Genomic DNA, 14,007 nt, shown 5'->3' with positions numbered 1-14,007 from the left:
CAGCGCTGCGGTTTCCCTGAGCACCGAACTGTCTGAATGCTGCACTGTGGGACTAGTAGTCCCTGAGAATTGGCGCAAACAGGCGGAATTGGGAGCAGGTGAGGCTCCTAAACCACAGGGAGGAGGGGCCCACTGAAACATCATGAGAGGGGAAGCACGCATTTTGGAGGAGGCATCTGACGAAGGCAAGCGCCGAAACCGGTCTGCGAGAATCCAAATAAAGCAAACCTCTGTGATACCCTGCTGTGTCCTTTGATCTCCTTGCCGTTTGGGAAAGAGAAGCTGAACTGAATATTAGCGCCCTGCCTGTGAGCGCACAAAGGACCCTTTCAAATAAGTAGGACACGGTAACATGGGCAAAAGTGAAGGTAGCCAAGGTATTGGACTTAAACCGTGACCCACCTCGTTTACTCATCAGGCGCCCAAAGCTGCGGTAGTACTGCGGACCCAGACTGCTGGGTGAAACGTTTTTACAACATTTCGTTTCCAATTTGGAAGTGCCTGAAGTGCTCGAGGTAGAAAGAATGGGACCAGAGGAGAAGATTGCCATCACAGCGCTGCGGTTTCCCTGAGCACCGAACTGTCTGAATGCTGCACTGTGGGACTAGTAGTCCCTGAGAATTGGCGCAAACAGGCGGAATTGGGAGCAGGTGAGGCTCCTAAACCACAGGGAGGAGGGGCCCATTGAAACATCATGAGAGGGGAAGCACGCATTTTGGAGGAGGCATCTGACGAAGGCAAGCGCCGAAACCGGTCTGCGAGAATCCAAATAAAGCAAACCTCTGTGATACCTTGCTGTGTCCTTTGATCTCCTTGCCGTTTGGGAAAGAGAAGCTGAACTGAATATTAGCGCCCTGCCTGTGAGCGCACAAAGGACCCTTTCAAATAAGTAGGACACGGTAACATGGGCAAAAGTGAAGGTAGCCAAGGTATTGGACTTAAACCGTGACCCACCTCGTTTACTCATCAGGCGCCCAAAGCTGCGGTAGTACTGCGGACCCAGACTGCTGGGTGAAACGTTTTTACAACATTTCGTTTCCAATTTGGAAGTGCCTGAAGTGCTCGAGGTAGAAAGAATGGGACCAGAGGAGAAGATTGCCATCACAGCGCTGCGGTTTCCCTGAGCACCGAACTGTCTGAATGCTGCACTGTGGGACTAGTAGTCCCTGAGAATTGGCGCAAACAGGCGGAATTGGGAGCAGGTGAGGCTCCTAAACCACAGGGAGGAGGGGCCCACTGAAACATCATGAGAGGGGAAGCACGCATTTTGGAGGAGGCATCTGACGAAGGCAAGCGCCGAAACCGGTCTGCGAGAATCCAAATAAAGCAAACCTCTGTGATACCTTGCTGTGTCCTTTGATCTCCTTGCCGTTTGGGAAAGAGAAGCTGAACTGAATATTAGCGCCCTGCCTGTGAGCGCACAAAGGACCCTTTCAAGTAAGTAGGACACGGTAACATGGGCAAAGGTGAAGGTAGCCAAGGTATTGGACTTAAACCTTGACCCACCTCGTTTACTCATCAGGCGCCCAAAGCTGCGGAAGTACTGCGGACCCAGACTGCTGAGTGAAACGTTTTTACAACATTTCGTTTCCAATTTGGAAGGGCCTGAAGTGCTCGAGGTAGAAAGAATGGGACCAGAGGAGAAGATTGCCATCACAGCGCTGCGGTTTCCCTGAGCACCGAACTGTCTGAATGCTGCACTGTGGGACTAGTAGTCCCAGAGAATTGGCGCAAACAGGCGGAATTGGGAGCAGGTGAGGCTCCTAAACCACAGGGGGGAGGGGCCCACTGAAACATCATGAGAGGGGAAGCACGCATTTTGGAGGAGGCATCTGACGAAGGCAAGCGCCGAAACCGGTCTGCGAGAATCCAAATAAAGCAAACCTCTGTGATACCCTGCTGTGTCCTTTGATCACCTTGCCGTTTGGGAAAGAGAAGCTGAACTGAATATATATATATATATATATATATATATATATATATATATATATATATATATATATATATATATATATATATATATATATATATATATATATATATATATATGTATACATTGCAGGCAAAACTCCAACCACTTCCACCAAAGCCTCGGCGGCGAAGAAGGAGAAGCGAACCACTTCTTTGTAGGGAAGATGTTATTTTATTCCAACCTCAGCAGCAAACAACAGATGACGCGTTTCGGGCTCAGGCGCCCTTGATCACATACAGGCTGTAACAGGTTGTGGCCATTTAAATGTTATGCCTTTCCTACTCAGGTCACGTGATCGGCAAGTTGGCTATAGACATAACAAACAGACTTGGCGACTTTCACCTATGGGTTTGATTTATCCAATGTTGCATATTCGCCATAACATTTGAAATGTTACCCATTAAAACGATATAGATCTCATTATTGAAATTAATCATAAATGGAAACATTGATTGTTACTAAATATCGCAAAAAAATATTTAAAAAAATATTTTCTGATTGCTTCGTTATTTACAATCTATTTCATAGAAAGTCTGTTTGACAAATATAAATTCCTGGATAAATCCATATACAAACAATTATGTACAATAACATTTGTTTCTCATAACTGCATGAATGCAGACAGCTACTTACTTCATTTGTGACTCTGACTAAAAAGAATGTGCAAAAAGAATATAGAGCATAGCAGCAATACTTATTTTTTCCCTTTAAACTCCCGTGTGCAAGAAATTTGTGTACGATAAAATGATTACAAAATAAAGATGCATTTTGCAACCTAAACCAGGCCAGGACATAAAAGAAAATAGGCAGTGACATCAGATATTGGAGTCAGTTTTAACACCACGAACCATATCCACGGTTACCACTTTACCCATACTGATAGTACATAACCCCTTATGTTTTATCCTGGTCATAGTGTGAATTGGTAAGATAAGAAATTGACAGCTGTCATAGAACATATATCTGAAGCTACCGAATCTTCTTACCTAAACCCAAGATTAAAAACCTACTCAATGTAGGATATTTGCATTCAGATCAACAATACATTTTAGAACAATCAGAATAATCAGTTAAAGACACGTGTACATATCTTCAGTATTATTCAGTCCATTTGGGCATTTACTATCAAAGTTAAGAATGAACCTAGTTTCAAATCTTCTAAGTAAAGCCTCTCTGTTACCTCCTCTACGTGGTTTTGGGACTGAGGCTACCACATAATATTGCAAACAAGATAAGTTGTTTCCATGCACCTGTTTGAAGTGGCGTGCCACAGGATAATTAGGGTCACTATGCAGAATTGCACGTAGATGCTGTAAAATTCTCTCATGTACCTGTAGCTTGGTGCTGCCGATGTAATTTAAGCCACAGGTACATGTGAGTGCGAATTCGGTCTTACAATTGTAGTTACCCATTATTTTATGTGGTGTGGGACAGAAGGGAGTTTGATATTCTGTTTTGTTCACCCCAAATGTACACGCACGGCATGTGGAACATTTGTAAAAACCAGATTTGGGTTTAAGCCAGTTTGGTTTGGTTCTTATTTCAGGGCTCGTTGGATCTAACACAGCCCCCATGTTCCTCGCTCTGCTGAATGTGATAGTGGGGCTAGATGGTAAACTCATTCTTAGAACGGGATCAGTTAATACTATTGCCCAATTTTTGTTGATAATGGATCTGATCTTGCGTTCATTTTCACTGTATGCTGTGATCAGTCTTGGACACTGATTACAATCATCCTTCTCAGAAGTGGCTGTTGAATCAGAAGAATCATAGGGGACAAACTGTTCCTCTCTTGAAGCTGGCAGTAGACTAGCTCTTGATCTAAGGGCTGTTTTAGCAAGGGCTGTTGTCAGTATCTTGTCAGAGTAGCCTCTTGCCTTCATGCGCTGTATGGATTCTGCAGCACAAGCATTGTATTCAATGTCAGTGCTGCATATCCTTTTGAGGCGCAATAATTCCCCATAAGGGATACTGGCAACCAGGTGCCTGGGATGAGCACTCGAGGCGTGGAGTGTGACATTATCTGCAGTGGGTTTTCTGAACAAGGTACTTTCTACTCTTCCATCAACCACATATAACCTGACGTCTAGAAACTCTATACTGGATTCATCTATGTGGTAGGTGAAGTGGAGATTTAAATCGTTCACATTGATGTTTTCTATGAATTCCACTGCTTTTTCTTTGCTTCCCTGCCACACAATGAAAATGCTATCAATATACCTAAAGAAGTATTTGATGTTGGTATTAAAGATGGAAGAATAGTCCTTTTTGAGGACCTGCTCCTCCCACCAGCCAACGTGCAAGCACTCATAGCTGGGGGAGAAGCAGGCTCCCATTGCCACGCCCCTTAGTTGCTTGAACAACTCCTTTCCGAACAGAAAGAAATTGTTATTAAGACACCAGCTCATTAAATTGATTAAGGCTTTATTGTGCTGATAGAACTCGCACGGTCTTTGGTCCAAAAGAATTTGACTGCTTTCAGCCCTGCCTGGTGGTCAATGCTGGTGTATAAAGACTCAATGTCTAATGAGATGAGATACATCTCTCCTGACCATTGTATATTTTTCACTTTGCCAAGGAAGTCACCAGTATCCTTGATGTAACTAGGCAGGGTTTTGACAGAGTTCTGTAGGAAAAAATCTACATATTGGCCTACCTGTTCCGCTACACTTCCTATAGCTGATATTATAGGTCTGCCGGGAACGGGAGAAACACATTTATGCACTTTAGGTATTAAATAAAGGACCGGCACAATTGGGTTTTCATTATGCACAAATTTAAATTCATCATTAGATGTTAAACCATCTCTGCGCAATTGCATCAACAATTTCTTAAGAGAGTCTATGGCAATGTTGTACTTTTTGGTGTTGGACGGCTCATAACAATTAATATTGTCGAGTTGGCGTTTTGCCTCCTTGATGTAATCTTCTCGGGCCAGATTACTAAATTGCTGCCCTTATCCGATTTTTTAATGATGATTTCATTGTTCTCACTCAGTTTTTTCATCAATTTGGCATAGTCTCTTTTCTTTTGTTCAATATGTTTTTTCCCTTTAGTTCTTTTGGACTGTACTTGTCTATTTAGCTTTTTAATGTCTTCCACCACACAATCATGAAACGTGTCCAACGCATCTCTGGGCATCATGGGAATGTATTTAGATTTTTTCTTAAAGGGGCTGATCCCAGCTCCTTTTTGTAGCAGGTTAATGTTCCTAATTCTGGCCTGAGTGGGAGGATCACAGCTGGTATCCTCAGTTTCTGCTTCGCCGCTGTTTAAATCATGTAGGTCCAAGTAAGTTGGAATATCTGCCGCCTTAATGCCCAAGCTCTCTACATGATTATCATTGTCATGCTGTTGCTCCTCATTTTTGTCTTTGCTAATGTTCAAGGCAAAATGTTTTCTTAGCTTGAGTTTTCTGACAAACCTGAAAACATCAATTCTCGTGGAGCTGTAATTAAACGTTTGGCCAGGACAGAAATTGAGACCCAGTGACAACAATGCTTTTTCCGCGTTGGACAGAGGCACATTGGACAGATTGATGATGGTTTTATCTACATCTACTTTTTGCGTGTCCAATTGCCTTTCTTTTTGTTTTTCCCTCTTTTGTTTGTGCTTTTTTTGTCTTTCTTTTCTTCGTTTGTTTTTTCTTGTGTTTTTTGCTGTTTGTTGTCCTTCCTCGGTCTCAAAGAACGTAGTCTCTGTGCCACTAAAAAATTCAATTCTTCACCCATGTCAAGTACAGTTGCTGGTGTTTGCCTTTCCCCACTCTCAATGCTGGATTCGCTTGATATAGAAATCGAATCAAAACTGGAGTTTTCTGCCGCTGCTCCTTCCGTTGCAGTTACTTTATGTGCGTTTACCTCCACATTATATATATATACTTTAAAACAATTATTAGACTATTAATTTAAATTTATTGTATAATTTTAAAATTATATAAAAATTTACTATATATATATATGTTTATATTGCACGAAGAGACTCCACTTTACTGGGGGCCCCCGAACCTGCAGGTCAGGCTCTGCCAAGACAGGATTGGAGATCCTGTTACTCTGTATAAACAAAAAGGAATGCAGTGCCCAACTTCGTCCTATCCGCAAGTTGACATTTATTCATCAGCAGCACAGCAGCAATATGAGCACTCCTTTCTTCCCTGCGTGTTTCGGCATTCTCGCCTTGTTCACAGGTGAGTGCATTTGTCAAATCCCAGTGGTCACATGGCCTGTGCTACAAACTACATCCCTAGAATGCACCATTAATTCAATTTTGCAGCTTAGCTTGGCATTCAGTTCAGTTTTACTCAATAGCGTTATGTATTAGCCAATGTCCCATTCATTTGCTGATAAACTTCGTAGTGCACACAGTTAGAATGCATTGCATGCATTTTTTTATCTCTGCTGCTGCGTTCATAATTAGTACCTGCGTACTAACCTATGGTTTTTTAGTGAATTTCATAGGTTTTTTAAATGCTCATTCTTAACTATAACGTCTGTAAAACCTATGTTTTTTTCAGTGAATATATATATATATATATAGATAGATATATCAGCACTTCTGTACTCCCTGATAATGGTACTGCCAGTTTTAGTCAACATGGCAATACTATAATAATATTCAAATCTATAACAACTATTATGCAAGCAAATCAGTAGTAACATTAATATTTATTACTACAAAAAGCAATTTAGCAACATTACAAAATTCCAGCTACCGTAACAAAGTTGATTAGCAATTATAAATCAACAAACTTTACCAAATTATAATGTCCTCGTCACATTATGATGAGCAGCATAGTGTAGCTGCACAACCGCAGCGCCTCAGCCTGGTAAATTCCTTGATATGGAATATCATTAGCAAAAATACGGTTGTTTAAAATATATATTTTTTATTATTTTTATGTATTTTAGTATATATTTTAAATGAGTGTGATGTATTTTTTGTATATATTTTGCTTATGTTTTTTAATATATGTGTTTTTTTAGTAGTTATCAATGTTATTTTAATTAAATTTGGCATTTTTCGTTCCATAGTGGGTTGTGGGTTTATAGGGGAATAGGGTGGGAAATAATGTAATCATGATAAATTAATGATAGTTTTTATTAATTAATATTTAATTAATATTTTTTAGTGTTAACTATGGGAAGTAATTTATTTTAATTTCATTATTAAGTTTGTTGTTAATTAACATTAATTAATTAATTGAAACTTAATATGAAATTGGTGTAATTCATTTTAGGCCGGGGTTGTGGGGTTTATAGTTGCATGGGGTAGTAATTTATTTATGTTTCAATTAATTAATAATTAGTTGTTAATTAATATCAATTAATTGAAAATTAAATATTGAAATGTTGTAATTAATTATAGGTGTGGGTTGTGGGGTTCATAGGAGTAAAGCGTGATAAGTAATTTATTTTAAATCATAAAAAATTAGCTGTTACTTAATATTAAATAATAATTGAAAATTAAATATGTACATTTTGTAAATAATTTCAGGTGCAGGTTGTGAGGTTTATAGGGGTAAAGGGTGGGGAGTAGTTTAATTTTTATTCATTATTAATTAGTTGTTAATTTATAATATTTATTTGATTGAAAAATACATTGGAGAATTGTGTAATTCATTTTAGATGTTGGGTTTATAGGGGTAAAGAATGGGAAGTTAATTATTTTTTATGTGTTTTAACTTAATTTTAAATTAATAATATGTATTTAATTGATAATTAATTATGTTAAATATGGAAGTACATTTTATTTTTAATTTAGATGTGGGTTGTGAATTGTGTGGTGTTATAGGGTAAGATGTAAATAAGATACATGTATTTAGTAATGTTTTTTTTATAATTTGTAACAAAAAATATTTCTTTGTTTGGAAAATATTTTGATATTTTATTCAATATAATATTTTTAGGTATTTGTGATATGTAGTTAACATTATAATATGTTTTTATTTTAAATTGTACTCATTTATTTTATTTTGAATTGACTGTAGTAGGAATAGTAACTTGTATCCCTTCGCAATCCAACACTTTCCATACTGTTACAGTCACTGGAGTGGAAATAGTAATTTTTACCCCTTCGCTATCCAACACTTTTCCTGCTGTTGCACTAATTGGAGTGGTAATAGTAAATCTAACCCCTCTGCTATCCAACACTTTCCATACTGTTGCACTGACTGGAGTGGGAATAGTATTTTTTTCCCTCCGCTACCCAACCCTTCACTATTGTTGCACTCACAGGAGTTGGAATAGTAAGTTTTACCCTTCGGCTATCCAACACTTAATGTTGCACTCACTGGAGTGGGAATAGCAATTTTTACCCCACCGCTTTCCAACACTTTCCCTATTTTTGAACTCACTGGAGTGGGAATAGTAATTTTACCCCCTCTGATATCCAACACTTTGCCTATTGATGCACTGACTGGAGTTGGAATATTAAATTTGATCCCTCTGCTATTCAACACTTTCCATACTTTGCTCTGACTTGAATGGAAAAAGTAATTTTTCCCCTCCGCTATCCAACACTTTCCCTACTCTTGCATGCTCTGGAGTGGGAATAGTAATTTTGACCCCTTCGCTATCCAACACTTTCCCTACTGTTGCACTCACAGGAGTAGGAATAATAATTTGTACCCCACCGCTATCTAACACTTTTCCTATTTTTGCACTCACTGGAGTGGGTATAGTAATTTTTACTTCTCCGTTATCCAACACCTTTCTTACTTTTGCACTCACTGGAGTGGGAATAGTAATTTTTACCCCACCAATATCCAACACTTTCCCTATTTTTGAACTCACTGGAGTGGGAATAGTAATTTTACCCCCTCTGATATCAAACACTTTTCCTATTGATGCACTGACTGGAGTTGGAATAGTAAATGTGATCCCTTTGCTATCCAACACTTTCTCTGCTCTTGCATGCACTGGAGTGGGAATAGTAATTTTTACCCCTCCGCTATCCAACACTTTCCCTACTGTTGCACTCACTGGAGTGGGAATAGTAATTTATACCCCACCACTATCCAACATATTTCCTATTTTTGCTCTCAATGGAGTGGGAATAGTCATTTTTACCCCTCTGCTATCCACAATGTCCCTATTGATGCACTGGCTGGAGTTGGAATAGTAAATGTTATCCCTCCGCTATCCAACACTTTCCCTACTGTTGCACTCACTGGAGTGGGAATAGTCATTTTTACCTCTCGTTATCCAACACCTTTCCTACTTTTACACCCACTGGAGTGGGAAATTTAAATTGAAAGATTTTTAAATAGTATAATGTTTCATTTTATGATAGAATATTTTTTATTAGATTTGATGATATTGATATATATATATATATATATATCAAGAGAGAAATGTTCCTTTTGGAGCTCCCTCGCCTTTCTTGGGGTGGCTTGGTGCCGGCGGAGCAGCCGGTAAAGTCAATGCAAGTATAAATGGAGTTCCAACGAGCACTCGGGTCCATACAAAAACAACAGGGTCCGTTCTTAAGCCAAAGTTGAGAAGTTTATTAACAGCATAAACCAGTTGTGACGCGTTTCGCACTCCAAAGAGCGCTTGTTTACACATGTGTTAACAAGTGCTCTTTGGAGAATTTCTCTGGTTTTATGAGTCAAATGTCCAACTTACTATAACATCCCTGAAAACTATGGTTTTTTAGTAAATTTCAAAGGTTTATAAATGCTAATTCCTAACTGAAACCTCTGTAAAACCCATGTTTTTTTCAGTGAATTTCGATATTTTTTTAAATGTTAATTTCATATTTTAATATTCATTAAACTTATATGTTTTCTATTTTTTTATATTTTGGATGTTTAATGTGTTCCCCCAAAAATATGTATATACACCACCACGCGAATTCTATCCGCCATATTGCTAAACTCATCAATGATGTGCATTTCGTATCCGACGGGTTCGTGGCACCGCATCCCGTGTAACATAATATACGTATGAGGTCGTGCCAGCTGCTACTTAGGCATCAGACGGTTTGCATGTGTGACGAGTGCACGTTGTCAGGCCCTGTGTTATGTCATAGATGTATGGTGTCATGCCGGGTATGCCATTCCCTCATTTTTCTTTTATATCTCAAAACTGTATCTAAGTAAGTGTATATGAGAGGAAGCGATAATCTAAACTATTTCAATCATTTACATATTTCTAACTGTAATAAACTTATATTATGATCAATATTAAGGGTGGGCGTAGTTCGCGTAGCCGCACTCAGCGAAGCTACGCAAAGCCGTTCTCGCACTACGCGAGCTTCGCGTAGCTTCGCAAGCTTGCGTAGTAGCTTGCTGGTCCAGTTCGCGAGCCATTTTTTTTGCTTGGGAGCGCGTAGTGCGTGTTCGGGGTGCTGTCTGCGTGTTCGGGGGATTATAGAGTGCGGCCTTACCCGTGTGGTGGGCTATGGGCGCGGCCATCTTGTTTTTTCAATTGTCCCGCCCGCCCGCGTCCCCTACTTCCTCTTCCGGGTCGCGAATAACGCGTTCGCGCGGTGCACGTCTTGTTCGGGAATACAACTACTTGTTCGCGCGTCCGAATGACGTTATCGCGTTCTTACAGTCGGGTTGGATTGTGCGGCCGGATTCCAAACATCGTAGCGAACGCGACCGGGAGAGAAAAGCGAGAAAGCGAAAGCAGAACCACTGTAAGTCATTACCGCGCACGCGAGAATGCTATTGAGCGCGCGAGGAAGAAAAACTACTATGCTACGCTGTAGATTGCGAAGTAGGCGATAGCTTCACGCGCTCAGCAAAGTGCAAAGTTGCCGAAACTTCGCAAACTCCGCGAACGGAGCGTAGCTCTCCGCCCAGGCCTAATCAATATATTTTCTTGGGTGTGGGATCCTTCCGCACTCGATGCGAGATTGCCATGTAACCTTAAAAAAAAGCATTTGATTAGTTCATAAAATTTCCCATTATAAGAGTTGGAGAACCTTACCCATTTTAGTGATTCTCTGTACAGGGTTTGATGAGACACACCCCTTCTGCTTAGAGAGCTTTTTTGAAATTTGTTTTGCTGTGTACACATATCTTATACTACACACAACATGCAATGATCATCTTAATCAATATTCATGGTCTGTACATTAGCCTTCCACGTGTGATGGCAATGCATCTAAAATGTTACATCAAAAAACAAATGTGTGTTACACAATGCCCTTTGTGTGTCTGCGCATGATTGTGCTGCCTGGGTATTGGTTGCTCGAAGGGGTATTATCAGCCACGGGCAGAGTGCACATCCTAAATCACATGTGACAAACAGTAAAGAGTAATTTGTACATTTGTGTTGCAGTATGCTCTGTTGTCAGGCTTTACCAGTATAATAGTGTGTCATATGTGAGACTTTCAGATTCACATTTGACATGCATTTCTTGACTGTAATGAGCATTATCACTGCGTATGACGTAGCTCCACTGCTGATCCTCCCTCCATCCGAGCACATTCACATGTGTACGCTTTGCGTTAGCAACACTTTCAATAATACCGCACACCATTGACATGCATGTCTGCTCATATCCACAAGCTTGACAACGATGTTGGCCATTCAATGTTTTCGAACAGCATCTCATTAGCGATAGTTGCCACCCTCCCAGTACCTGCTACAGTAATGTAAATTGCGCTTTCTGCAAGATCAAAACTACAACAGAAACACACATAAGTACACTTCCTGGCCAGGCAGGAACTGAACAACGCCCAGGTCCCCGGAAAAATTATTTACAACCCTACGCTGGCCTGTGTACGCAAGCCCAGCCCACTTTGCATACGTATAAATAGGATAATGGCGACTACACATGTCCCAGTTCCTCCACACTGCCTCAGGTAATATGACTGCATCCACCTCACATATCACAAAGCGCAATAAAAAAAAGAGATCCATGAGGTGTACACCATCCTCGCAATCAACACTGGATATGAATTGTGAACACTACGGCCGTCGTGTTTGGAAAGGTATCCATAAGGTGTACACCACCCTGGCAATCAACACTGTATATGAATTGTGAACACTGCTGCCCGTCGTGTTTGAACACACAACAATGACATCAGGTGAGCAGTGGGTCCTGGGTGCACAGGGGCTGCAATTGAGCGTGGTGCTGCGGTAGGTCTGGGGTGCATCAGCCTGGGTGCGCAGGTGTGAACAAGCGATATTGCTGTGCGTAATGATGTGATCTCTGAGCTCATTCAGTCACATCCCTGTCTCATTTTAAGGATCTGCTGGACTGTAATGTAGGCCTGAGCCAGCGGGCACCGCTGACCTACAGACACGTGTTGAGCACAGTGCTTCGGGAGGGGTGGGGTGCATCAGCCTGGGTGCACAATTGCAAACAAGCTATGTTGCTGTGCATAATGATGTGATCTCTGACCTCATTCAGTCCCATCTCGGTCTCATTTTAAGGATCTGCTGGACCGTAATGTAGTTCTGAGCCAGCGGGCACCGCTGACCTACAGTCACGTGGCATTGGCTTTTGGAACACTGTAGTGAGCTAATTACTAAGGGGCCTATTCAGATTCGGGAAAAAAAGCGTCCGTCCAAATCGTATCCGGGGCCCTCTCCGTACGAATCATACATGTTCCTCCGAATCGCGTTTTACGATCCATATCTCGTCAATCCGTCCGAATCCTCGCAAACCGTACGAATTGCAAGGGTGAAACCGCACGATACGGACCCTCACAGTGAACCGTACTATTCCTAAACATACTGTACGACCCGACGAGTACGATCCGGACCGAGGTATGGAGGACGCGATTCGTATGGTCCATGTCAGGTAAGAGCAATTCGTACAGACAACCACACAATAACATACACACCGTACGGTGCATACACCCCATGATCGCAGGGATACGGTGCATACCCCTGCGACCATGGGGTATGCGCACCGTACCGCATGATCGCAGGGTGTATGCACCGTACACCCTGCGATCATGGGGTATGGTGCGTACACCCCATGATCGCAGGGGTACGTACTGCAGACAAGGGGTGTACGCACCGTACACGGGGGGGTGTTCTGTACCTGTTTCGAGGCAAACTCTGCTTCGCTGGATGTTTTGAGCTCCCATAAAGAAAGTGTTCTACGGTGCGTACCCGACACGAATCATACTTACTGGGTCGGGAAAACCTGCTTCGAACCATACGGATGTCACGTACAGCGGGTTCCGAGGGAGAATCGTGCAGAGATTAGAGTTGTGCAGTCTTTATATGAATTATACGGAGTCCTGCTCCTGGTACTTCATCATACTTCATCGTACATACGGGGACGTTGGCATCACACTTTATTATTTAACCTTGTGAATTTTCGTGCATTCCAACTCCTCTTTGAACTATGACTACCACTAACAGTTGGTAGATCGTACTTCAAGAAGGAAGGATGCAATCAACTGGTGTTCTCTATGAAGCTTGAAATAAACGTTCATTTACCTAAAGATGTTTCCAGCATTATATTATTTCTTCCTTTTCAGACACTGAGTTGGTTGTGCCAAAATGGGCTGCGCGGGTGCTCACCGCATGACGATGCCCTGGCAATTCTGATGCCTTCCATCATGGTATCAAGACACCGTCCCCGACCGGAGACTTGCTGTGGCACCCTGAGAGAGGTACCCCGGAGTCAGAGGTTGCACCGGCACGTCATTGGACACACCGGTGGTGGCAGGTGAGCAGTGAAGCCTCGGAGCACAGGAGCTGCAATTGAGCACAGTGTGGGGAAAGGGTCTGGCGTGCAGCAGCCAGGGTGCACAGGTGCAGGCAAGCGATGTTGCCGTAGATAATAATGTAATCTCTGGCCTCATTCATATCTGTTTTATTTTAAGGACTTGCTGGACTTGCTGGAACGCACTCTTTCTCGCAGATCCCAGCGTCCTAGACACACGGGTGACGGGAGGTAAGTGAGGGCTGGGTGCAGTAGGCCGACGCTCTGTCTACTCCTCCCTCTGTTCTTTTGACTCTCCCTCCCTTTCTCCCTTCCACTCACTCCCTCTCTGTCCAATTCTCACTATCTCCCTTACATTCTGACTACCTTTCTTTTTCTCTTGGACATGGCACACA

The sequence above is a fragment of the Lissotriton vulgaris genome, chromosome 1_1 (genome assembly GCF_964263255.1).
Source record: "Lissotriton vulgaris chromosome 1_1, aLisVul1.2, whole genome shotgun sequence".
Classification (NCBI taxonomy): Eukaryota; Metazoa; Chordata; class Amphibia; order Caudata; family Salamandridae; genus Lissotriton; species Lissotriton vulgaris.
This window is presented reverse-complemented; position numbering follows the sequence as displayed.